Raw genomic sequence first — 12,325 nt, 5'->3', positions numbered from 1 at the left:
ATTAACTGATGTCTGATATCCATTCTAAAATGGTTCTAAAATTCTAAATGGGTGCCAAAGTTGCTGGTACAATTGAAGTGGCAACTTATAAGTGTCTCGAGACTTTGGCACCCCACTTATATGCTTGCTTCATAAAGAAGAAATGCAAGCATATAAGTGAGCAGGCGATTGCTAACCTCAAACAGCACTATACTTTGATGCCCTTTAGCGATGTCATCAATTCCAGTATTGCAACAACATATTCCAAACACTCTGTAAGTATTCAGCCATGGCTTGTACGTTCCACCACAGCAACAGCATTTCAATGAATCCCGGCCGCGCTTGCTGCATTTCGATAAGGATGAAATTAAACAAAGCCCATATACCGTGCATTGGGAGCACATTATTGAACCCTAGATGTTCCAAATTAATCTGGAGTCCCTCACTATGATGTGCCTCATAATAAAATCATGGTTTTGGCACAAGAAATGCCAGAATGAAAATTTTGATACAAGTGGTGCAAATTAACCGTATTCTCTCCACCGCATGTGTTTCCATGTAAAATTCTTGACTGCTCTTGGAAAGGATTGCATTTGAGTTAATGGCGCACTTCGTAAAGTGACAGTAAAAAGAACGATGCCATAAAAGAAACACACTCGGAAGCAAAAATTAGCACTGTTTAGAAAAATCTATACAGCTGAGACGTTCAGCCTATCAAGAGTCCTGTTTAGTAACTAGACTTGGGTCAGTAGGCCAATCCTCAAGTGTGTGGAATATTTTAGGTAGTTCACCGTACTTCTTTAGGAGCCATACAAACCTTAAAGGATGACTTCAAAAGTCCCACCCGTACCCTGTCCACTCTTTCTCCTGGTGCCTTTTACCAGCATAGGACAGGAAGTCATGGGGGCTGCTGATACTATTTTCCTCTGAATTTCACTTTAATTTGCAAGACAGTGTTTACGTGAGTGCATTTCAAAACGCTACATTTCCTGTGTAGTTCCTGCCCAGACAGAAAGCAATACAATATTGAACAGTATGCTGAGATCATCACTAAGCACAGCACTGTGCGAGGTTTTTGTGTATCTGAGGGTAGAATTAAGCTCGGCAGCAAAGACTGATTGCTGTGGTAACAAAAAATGTCTGCCATTCCTTTTTTGTTTTCAGGGCCTTTTTTCACAGGCACTTCATCTTACCCAATTTGTGAGGAATTTGTCTGCGGTACAAAGGTTTCTTGACGAGTCACTTGTATGCCAGAGCGGCGAACTCTATAAAAACATGTTCTGAAGTGAAAGTTGAGTGTTGAAATGTTACCTGTGGCAAGGATGACATATAGCATGCTAAAAAAATTATTGAGAACTCCATCAGCATATAATAAGGAAACTTTATGCCTTTGAACTTCATATTTATGCTGAAATAAATTTCTTTTAGATTCCTGTGGCATTCTATATTTCTGTAGTTGCCATTATGTGGCAAGTTTTAATCGCATTTCACGTTTTTTTATGTTGCAGATGCTACGTACACCTGCTTCAAACTGTGTTTCATGCTATGAAGGGTGCAAATAGGCTTTATTTTCTGAATTCCCTGCAATCATATGTTTCTTTTCTTGGGCAATAGAGGACTTGAGAAATGTATTTTTCAAATCTTTTATTACAGTTATTGTAATGAGTGAATGTGTAACACAAAAATGAAGCTTGCACCAAGTGGTCATATGGACGGATTGAGTCCATTAAAATTGCTGGCTTTACTCCAATATTCTGAAGAAGACCTCCGAAGTCAATGTGCATTCTTGAGCAGCATCTGTAACGAGTGCAGAATTAGTCCAGCTTAAGACCAGAGAGAACAAGGCACTCATGTAATGGAACATTTGTCACATTTCACAAAATGGAGAGGAGGGAAATAACTTTCACCACCGTGATTAGTCAATTCTAATCAAAATAGAATGTAAACAGCATATATTCTCTTGGGAACTGAAGACAGCACAGAGCCTTTAAGCCGGTTGTTACTACTACCGCCTGATAGGCTTTGTGTATCTGCCAACTATTACGATTTTATGGCAAGATGTCCGATACATAGACCATGTAAAATTATTGCCGTCCATACGACAATCATAAACAACTTTTCATTTGCTTCCTATTTATGGCTGAACTGATTTCCGCAGAATGCAAATATATAGTCATCAATATGTTTTTTTTTTCAGAGTTACTATTTGTACCCACTACACTATTCTGGATGGATGGAAGGTAGGGGCATCCCCTTTGAAACGGGGTGATGGCAGTCACCACCATGCTCAGGTTTTTATTTTGCCTTCTATTTTTGTTTACCTGTGTTGTGTGTTATTAAATTCGTGATTTTCTTTAAATGCGTCTTCCTTATTAAATTCGTGATTTTCCTTAAATACGTATTCCTACCCTTTTAACCTTATGTCACCTCTCTGCTTTTGAACCACCAATCCTCCAATCGCCTTTTTCTAATTTCCACCGCATATTTATTTACATGACTATTGTTATCTCTGAACCCTAGGCCTCAGGAAGCGTGATTGTGGCCGCATCGACATCGGGCTTGATTCCATCACATTTTAGTATGAGGTGTTCCATTGTTTCTACATATTTACCACACAGAGTACATGTGTCTTCTTCGTTAAATTTCTTTTTATAGCTCCACGTTCTAAGACATCCTGACCTAGCTTCAAAGAGTAGGGCACTGCCTCTTGAGTTATCATAAAACGCTTCCTTCCTGATCTGCTGTTTCCACTATCGATATAGTTCTACACTATGCTTCTTTTCCATTGAATTTATCCGATTTTTACCTTCCGCGTTTTTAACCTGTCGTTTAATGCTCTGTCTTTCTTTGTCCTCGTGTCTGGCATACTTACTGGTTAGCTTCCTAGTTCTTTTCTGCCATTGTGAGTCAACGCTCTTTCTGTATAGGTATTTAAATACCTTAGCTGCCCACCTGTTATCGTCCAATTTCCTCAGACGTTTTTCGTATAGGTTTTACTCTGAGCTTCCCGTGCTTCGAACGATGCCCAGCCCATATCTCCCTGTACTGCTTCGTTTGTGGTTTTCCCGTGGGCACCTAGTGCTAACCTTCCCACAGCTCTCAGATTTACTTCTTTTCTTGACTGAACCTCTGCCCTTAAACACAGGACCGCATTCCCAAAAGTAAGCCCCGGCATGATTACTCCCTTCCAAATACTTCTTAGTACCTCATACCTGTTGTGCCCCCACAATGCCCTATGTTTCATTATCCCGGCATCTCTTTGCCCTTTTGCTAGGAGAGACTGTTCGTGCTTTTCCGTGTACATCTGTCCTTTGTTTATCCATACCCCGAGATATTTCTATTTGGCCACTAGGGGGTATTTCATGGCCTTGTAAGCTCCTGATCAGTTGTATCGTTGAAAAACGTGTATCGTTGATTCTGACCTACTTTTAAAGTGTCCCTACAGATAATTCTATAAGAATAATTTCTGTATGTCTTCACTAATGAAAGAACTAGTATTTTTCGAAAGATATTAGTGTTTCTTGGCTTTAGCAGTAGTATGTTTTACATTCTAAAGTTGGCTGATCGGGCTTTTCATTAGAGACTTAAGATAACGAACTCAGTTGCACTGAATGAATCTCCACAGAGATAGCGCATTGCGTTTTCTTCTACTCTACTAAATAATGCAGTCAGGCATGGTCTGTCTTCCTGGCTTTCAAGTTGTTCACCAATTCAGTATCAAGCAGCAGAAAGTCGCCACCTTTGTGGCACATCTCTCTTTACAGATGTGGTTTTGAACAAATTAGACAAATTGTCAGTTATGCAGGTTCATTAATACTGGACCGACCAACACCTTTTGCATAATACTGCTATAGCAACTAGACTTGTTTCTGCAAAATTGCTGAAAGTTGCAAATGGTGCATATTGTCAAACAGTTACAAGAATGTGAATATTTGAGACAATGTTGGTGTCTTTCTAACGATAGTGTGGCAACTTAAGTTTGAAGCATACTTGCTGCTGGTATGTATTCACTGCATTTCCCAGTCAATCTCCTAACGAAGTCTGAACATCTCACGAATCCAAATATCAGCATTTTTATTCTAAATGTCTGTAAAGAAGATTTTACATATATATATATATATATATATATATATATATATATATATACACAATTTGCCTTATGGCAGCTTTGAAAGAAAAAAAAATATGTACCGCAATAATGCTTCGTGCAGCGATGCAATGCAGCTCGCGTGGTCATGAATAGAGCAAAGGACAATTATTCCTGGCGCTAGTACAGGGGCAGGTCGAATGTAAAGATGCGTTGTTTTGGTGCTCCTTTGTGCCATAGGAGTATCCAGCGAAAATTATTTTGCACACGCTCCTTTGCACCAGCTTGCACCAGGCGGGATGCTGCGCAGTGTCAGGCGCAACCCAAAGTGTTAAACTTCGCGGGAAGCGTGTAGTTATTTCGTGGTGCGAAGAGCCCCGCGCTCAGGAGGAGCTGAGTGTATCGTTGCAGAGCCAAGCATAAGTCCCACGTTGCCAACATGCTTGCTAAGATAGCACACGTATAATGCAAAATTGTACTTACATTTCGTCCAGTGTAGTCCGACGCACGGTAATGTGGCCAACGAGCGTGCGCGGCTGTTCAGTTCGCATGCGCGCCGCCATTTGCACTCGGCAAGGTCGCAGCGTCTCCACCATTGTCATGACAACGGGCGTTAATTTCAGCAATGGGCGTCGCGTACAGTATTTTTGTGATTTACGAAATCTTGTTTAACAATACATACGCCACAGTACACTTAGCTTTTAGCTGACTTTTTCCAAAGCAGCGGAAGTCACGTGACCTGCTTTGGCCTATAGTGCCACGCCCCGTTGTACTTGCTAGCGGATGAAAATACGCGTCCGGGTCGTCTGCTTGCCTTGCTTGTATACCGTTCCAATGTACTGGTTAACAGGTCCGGCACGTCTGCTTTGCTAGCTGGTTCGTGGGCTGTGCAAGCACCGTTGCGCGTTCAGCAATGTTCTTTTTATTGCGAAATATTCGCTGAGTGAAACCGGCATTCTTTATCTGGTTAACCTCGTTCCCGAACGTTATCTACGATCGTAAGAAAAAAATTTAACCTGATTGGGACTAACGCGCACGAGATACACGCGTGACGCAGACACGCTACGTCGGCGATAATTGGACGCCCTACAATTTAGTGTACCTGCCGCGGGATTAGCACTTGTATTTTTGAGCAAAATTTGTCCACATGAATGAACGTTGATAAGTGAAAGCTTGTAGCCTTTGCCTTATTGGGCTATGAGCCGTTGCTCTGCCTTGCACTGCCTTTGGGATCGGCGACTATTGGTTTCTATCGAGCCCCGTGTCACAGAATATCCCGTGTTGGTGTCGGCGACAACGGCGCCCGGTAACGCTATCGCGTTTCACTCTTAAAAGCGAAGCTTAAGCGTCCTTCATGTTTTAATTCAGTGCTAAAGCATCACCGTCGGCAGTCATGGTGAGTTTCGTTCCACTAAATTTTTTTATATGTTGTGCCGGAATTTTCGGAATCAATTTTAATGTAAACTGACGGCTTCCATAATATGTCTGGTTATCGTATATGTAGTGTATTTCAATTTCTAAAAAAAATTCAAGAGGCCTCTTCGAAAGGGAGAGATAGAAGAAAGCAGGCAGGTTAACAAGAAACCGACGTCCGGTCTGGTCCTCTGCACGTGGTTTCCGCGAAATTGGTTAGAAAGAAAGGACGAGGAGAAAAAACAAAACAAAAATATGCACGCAGAAACTCCTGTGAGAGTTGTTTAAGTATGGGTAAGCATTGTGCGTCTTGCTGATCGCCACGCAGGCCAGTATCATTATCAATATTAACTGTAAAACTTCATCCGACCAATATACACGATAGCGCTGCGGCGACACAGACTGCTGCGGACGGCGGCGCAACGGGAACGAGGCAAACAAACTACTGCCGATGGCGGCGCCAGGTGCGCTGATGACGTTCCGATAATTATAAGGCGGTATCACTCTTTAGCGCCTTATGCATCCACGTGGAACCGTTATTAACCGTGATAAAATGTACTCTGGCGGTGGCTGCGTGTAGCGTGTCCGCATGGACCATGCATTGGAAGTGATCTGCGACGCAGACAGTGAGTGCCGACTGCTGATAGCTTTGCGCGATGCGTTGAAGAGTAGTGCGCCCGCCCATTTCTATAAAACGATCTGAAAATTGGAGGACGCTTAAGCTTCGCCTTCAAGAGTGGAACGCGACAGCGTTCCCGTCGACCCGCCAAGGGGTGTAAGAAAATGGGCTACAGGGCAGCCATCACTTACGAGGCGCCCCGCATCGGACGCGGTGAGCGTCGAGCCATATGGTCGAGCAACGCGGCCTTCGGCGCAGCAACGAAACGTGCGCCTGAGCAAGCGGAACGAACCAAAGAACTCGGTATCTCGGAGGGGGAAATGATGCACGCCAGTCAAACGTCGGGATCGGCACGGGCAGAGAGATAGACAGATAGTGATCTAAAGAAAGGAAGGACGCTTGATTCTGCAGAGGGAGCAAGGCGAAGCGTTGTCAGGGGACAGAGAGTCCGGGCAATGACCCCCCTCGCACCGGTCCTTCCACAGCTCGAATGCGCGCGTGGCGCGCCATCTGTCGAGGCAGCGCCCTACGTGGAGAGGAGGGGGTCTTCTGTGTTTGCCGCAAGATGGCTCTGCGTGTGCGGAAAGCACAGAAGAAATGCAGCGGAAACGCACTTTGCTACTCGTGTAATTGCGACTTCTGTAACTTACATGTTCATAATTACATATATACACTGCAGTACAACTTTCCACGGCTCGTTTCGAAGGCAACACCGCATTCACTAGAGGCGCGTTTGTACCGCTTGCAAGTATCAAACTCGTGGCTGAGTGGTAGCGTCTCCGTCTCACACTCCGGAGACCCTGGTTCGATTCCCACCCAGCCCATCTTGGAAGTTGCTTTTTATTTATGAAGTGCCTGCCGTTATTTATCGCTCATGGTCAACGCCGCGGACACCGACGCCGACACCCGACGCCGACGACACTGGCTTTTCTGCGACACGAGCTCCTTAACGCTATCGCGTTAAAAGGGGCTGGGTGCGTCGTGTGTGGAGAGCTTCGTGAGCGCTGTGTTCTCGGTGCTTCTTTCGCGTGGAAGCGACAGGCAGCACCAAGGTAAACTCACTCACTGCCCCGGGCTCTAAGCAAGCAAAGAAGTGAGTATTGCGTTACTGCGGACACTGGCACAGAATATAGCTGATGATTCCTATACTCATAAAAAAGTTTACACCCTTTGAGGTTTATCTTGCACCACAGCAATCATCGTCATCTGTCTTGCCCTCATTTCCTTCCATTAAGGCTACCAGCACGGCACTTCCAAATCACGAACGGCTTGCGCGTTATCAGTGTGACACAGCATTCTCGACAGAAAAGTAGCGAGCGCTAAGTTTTCAAGAAAAAAAAATTGCCTTCGTGCCAAAGCCACGATCTCATTATGAGGCACGCCGTAGTTGGGGCACTCCGGAAATTTGGACCACCTAGGATTCTTTAACGTGCACCTAAATCTAAGCGCACGGCTGTGTTTGAACTTCATCCCCATCGATTCGGCCGCCGTTGCCGGGATTCAATCCCACGACCTCGTGCTTAGCAGCCCGAGTTTTTAAGAAAGGTAACACAAGCAGGGCCCATGATGATGATTGTTTGGGGACAAGATGAGCCCCAAAGGGCAGAAGCTTTCTACAGTAGTTTTCCGAAGTGGTCAGAGGTTGGTGTTTCGGCCATTAGTATGCGGAAGGTGCCAGCCTCTTCGTAATCAGTGGACAGCGATTGCAGGGCAGAACGATTTATTCATTTCCATGATTTATACAAGGTGTTATGTGGTAAAGCTTCCCTTGAAGTGGAGTTATGAGAGCAATAACAGCCAACGTACCTCACTAACCTGCGGCAGAGCTAAAATTGCAATTCAAAATTCAAAACACAAGAAATGAGATGCCTCTTGTACGTAGCGCTGAATGTGCTTCGTTTATAGGAAGCTTCTAAACTAATAGACAAGCAAATAAATTTTAAGACGCAATTGTATTGGCTAAATAGTGACGTTCCATTCGATCTACATTTATCTTGTATGCAGCAGGCCATTATTAGGAAACTTTAGAAGTAGCGTACTGGCACGGTTTTGCGTACGCATAAGTTCGGACTCCCTTATATCCATTAGGCGTTTATTCGTAGTCTCTTGTTGCTTTGCGTTGTTTTGTACGCCTGAGCCACACCGCCCCCTTGCTTCGCGTTGGCTAATTGTAGTGCCCCACATTATGGTATTTTATAATAGCATTACCTTCGCGCTTCACCCTTGCTGGCGGCCTTAGCTATAGTAAACTTCTCTGAGCTGCCAAGGCGGCCTTAGCTATAGTAAACTTCTCCGAGCTGCCAAATGCGTGCACGGCATTGATTAGGTATTTTTAGATTGCGCAAGAATACCCCCCCCCCCCCCCCACACACACACACAACATTGACAGAAAGCCGCGTAGGTAATGTGCATCGGTCAATTCTGAAACACTCATTTTAGTGTTTTATTCAGGCAACTTCACCGTGTTTGCGAATGCACTGCGATGCAGCAGCCTGTGAGGCAGCTGGGCTTTCGCATTGCCGTCGCTGCGTTTTAAAGACAACTCCGTGGCAGCAAGTCGTGCAACGTAAATATTGTAGTGCACACTGTAATAGTTGCTGTTTCTGCCCTTATCTAAACTGACTCATATGCTCTACGGGAAATAATAACTGTAAGTAGTATCATTCCATGAGTGTTCTGTTGCTTTCATATATCTTTTATATACGCATTCATATTGTCTCATTTAGGCACCTGACGTTCTTGTTCGCCTCTTGGTTTATTTGCTAGTCTTTTTTCTGCATTGTTTCATTCTACTTGTTCGAGCCTCAAAACATATACTAAAGGGGATACGTGGTGTTTGCAATGTGTTTAACACCCGTCGTGTCAAACACATAGCAAAGATCTGTACACGTACAACACCACCGAGGAGATTTCCGAAGCCCAAGAACGCGCGCAACTGTCTGGCCTGACCACCGCAGCGGCACGTAAACCCATCCTCGAAGAGCTGGATTACGACCCTGCGGGATTCCCGATGGTCAGTACCCCGATCCCTAGGTGCATTCGAGACAAGTTCGAAGTGGCTCCTGTGCCCCGCAACGTCCATCATGTCCACAACGAGGGCAGCCGCAAGGCCAGAGCAGCAGCCATCCTCGAACAGATCAAGCAACAAGACATTAGAGCAAGCTTCGTCGACGCCGCGGAGTACAGCGATGGGAAGACGTTTGCCGTCGTTCCAGCGGCAAGATTTCCAATAGCGCCTCCATTCGCACTTCAGACCCCGGAGTCACCGAGCAAGCCGCCATTAGGGCTTTTCGGAAAGGTTGCATCGCCAAGCAGGCTGCTCATCTTCTTAGCCCCTTGAATCCGTGTTCTTTCACGCATCATTCGATTCACTAATTTCCCTCTCACGTAGGGTCGGTCGAGGATGCTGCCCCGAACCTCAGTGAGTCTGCTGACGAGGCTGCGCGTGACCTCACCGACCCCGCTTCCTTTGTAAAGCGCCGACTCCCCTACGGCCACAGGGGCGCTTCCGCTACTCGCAACGAGGTTATTAAATTCTTCTACATATCTCGAAGGGTCTTTCCACCCCCTCACCCCAACTTGAATAGGACGCATGCCGTTTCGCTTAGACTTCTACAGACCAGAGCATACCTGTGTCTGTCCGTTCTCCACGAGGCTCACCCCGACGTATGTCGCGAAGACGCCTGCCCGTCCTGCGGGCAGACCTTCACTCTAGCGCACATGCTGTGAGAGTGCGGGCCGACACACCCCAAGTTCATCAAGGAGGAGTGGGATTCGCTTCTACGTAGCCCCGCACTTGCCTCCCCGCTCCAGGCGAATCCTGGCTGTCCGGCGTGCCCGCGACCGGGCCAGTGGGCTAGACCTGCCGGTCTCGAAGTGGGACTAGCCGGGTGCGCGACGAGATCCTCGCCGGATCTGCAATCAAGTTTCCTCACTCACTCACTCACTCACTCACTCACTCACTCACTCACTCACTCACTCACTCACTCACTCACTCACTCACTCACTCACTCACTCACTCACTCACTCACTCACTCACTCACTCACTCACTCACTCACTCACTCACTCACTCACTCACTCACTCACTCACTCACTCACTCACTTTGTGGCTTCTAGCTGGGGTTTATTGTAACGAGCTTCATGTTAGAACCGGGAAACGCTTTGGGGGTCCACTAACCGTAATGTAGCGCACATTATTTGAATTGTAGTGTTGATGACGACCAATATTTTAAACATAAAGTATTACGCGAAAAGGAAGACATTAATTACAGTCGAAATAAAGATGCATATTCTAACAAACTAAATTTTATTATTCGTATATCTAAAAGCATTTTTGTCAACAAACTAAATTTTATTAATACTGCTCACGCTGTTATTTCTCTATCGTCCTCATTTGAATATTGTCAGCCGAACGTCGTCACGCCTTCGAAGTCGTACCACCTTCGTCAACCCGTCGATCCTCATTCCTTGTTCATGATTTTATCGTAATCACGCTGTCGTCATCATTCAATCGCGATTACGCCGCCATGTCATGCCATCGTCGCCTTTGCGTCGTCGTCGCACAGTAGCTATCATGCGTGCATTGTCATGGCGGTGTGGTAGGGACATCGTTGTCATCGCCGCTCCTTCATCGGGTTGCCGTCATACCGTCTGATGCCCTCATCGTCACGTCATCGTACAGTTGTGATATCATCGCCCTCAAGTCGTCGTCACCATTATTTAATAATCGATATCTAATTACATTTATGCCATCGTCGTTACACGTCTTTGTCTACCGCTCTATCGATATCATTTCTGCTAATTCATTGCACTGTCAATGCGTCTGCGTGATGCCTATCGTCGTCATGCCTCCACACTCATGGGCGACCTTCGCAAGCGAGCGCCATAGTAAAGTGGGATGACATCGCAGTATGTGGCATTTGGGGTGAGGTAATGAAAGGCTCAGAATTGGTACTGCGTGTGGATAAAAAACATGACTTCAGAAATGCGGTCCGTCGCTACATTGCCCGTTTGCTATCCGAATTATCGTCAACAGCCGTCGCGAGGTGAGTTCTGGCGTAATTTCTTTTTAACGTCATGACTGCGTCATTGCGGGAAGCCTGAAAAATGTTGGAACATTAAAACAGCACGGGGTGGCGCTCAGGTGAACTAAACTGGAAGTCGAAAAAAAGTTCCGAAGCGCACAGCCACAGGACAAGACGAGGTTCCCGTTAGGCCGATTGATGAACTAGGTCCAAAAAGTAACGAAGCAATGATGAAAGCAGTAGAAAAAATTTAAGAAGATAGACGAATACCAGAAAGTTGGAGACAAAGTAGAAGGAATTTAATTTATAAAGGTAACGGGGAGGAAGATTGCGCTCGTGTAGACCATTGATCATTACATCGGTAATATACAGTTTAGCAATGCAGGCAGTTAAGCTAAAGCTGCAAGCATGGGCAGAGAATAATGGCATTTTGGGAGAACTTCATAATCGCTTCGGATTAGGCAGATGTTTGGATGGTACCTTATTTGTCCTTACTCAGTCCTTTTAAATATCAAGAATAGACAGGTGACCGGTATATCTGGCCTTTTTAGACATTAAAGAGGCGTATAACACCGTTGACCGCACATTTTCTCGGATATTCTTGTATGGGAAGACGTAGGCGACGATCGCCGACAGCTTTTGTGAGATATTTACCTAGAAAATACCGTTTGCGTTGAATGGGAAGGGATAAGGAGCGAGGAGAAAGTTGATATCAAGAAGAGACTGAGGCAGGGGCGCCCTTTATACCCACTGATGTTTATGATGTGCATGGAACGAGGGAAATGGAGCTAGAAGGAAGTAATGTCGAGATTAATCTTTCATACAAACAGGCGGGTACAGTAGTAGAGCACCAGCTTCCAGGTTTTTTTCATGCGGATGACATTGTGTTGCTATCAAACAACCGAAGTGATATGCAAAGCCTGGTTAAGGTCTATGGACAGGAAGGCGATAAGTTACGTCTGAAATTTAGAGTTAAAAACCAGGTGTTATGGTGTTCAATGAAAACTGCGAACGGTCAGTGACAATCCGGGCCAGGAAATACCTCGCGAAAAAGAATATAAATACCTTGCTACATGGATAAATGAAGGCAATAGATATATGGAAACACAGGAAAAAACAATAACAGTACAGGGGAAGAGAAATGTGGTCGTATTTAAACACAGAGCGCTATGGGGATACAGTAAGTACGAGGTGCTCCGGGG

Source organism: Dermacentor albipictus, chromosome 6 (assembly GCF_038994185.2).
Source record: "Dermacentor albipictus isolate Rhodes 1998 colony chromosome 6, USDA_Dalb.pri_finalv2, whole genome shotgun sequence".
In the NCBI taxonomy this organism is placed as follows: domain Eukaryota; kingdom Metazoa; phylum Arthropoda; class Arachnida; order Ixodida; family Ixodidae; genus Dermacentor; species Dermacentor albipictus.
The sequence above is the reverse complement of the archived record's forward strand: the minus strand, read 5'-3'. Positions refer to the sequence as shown.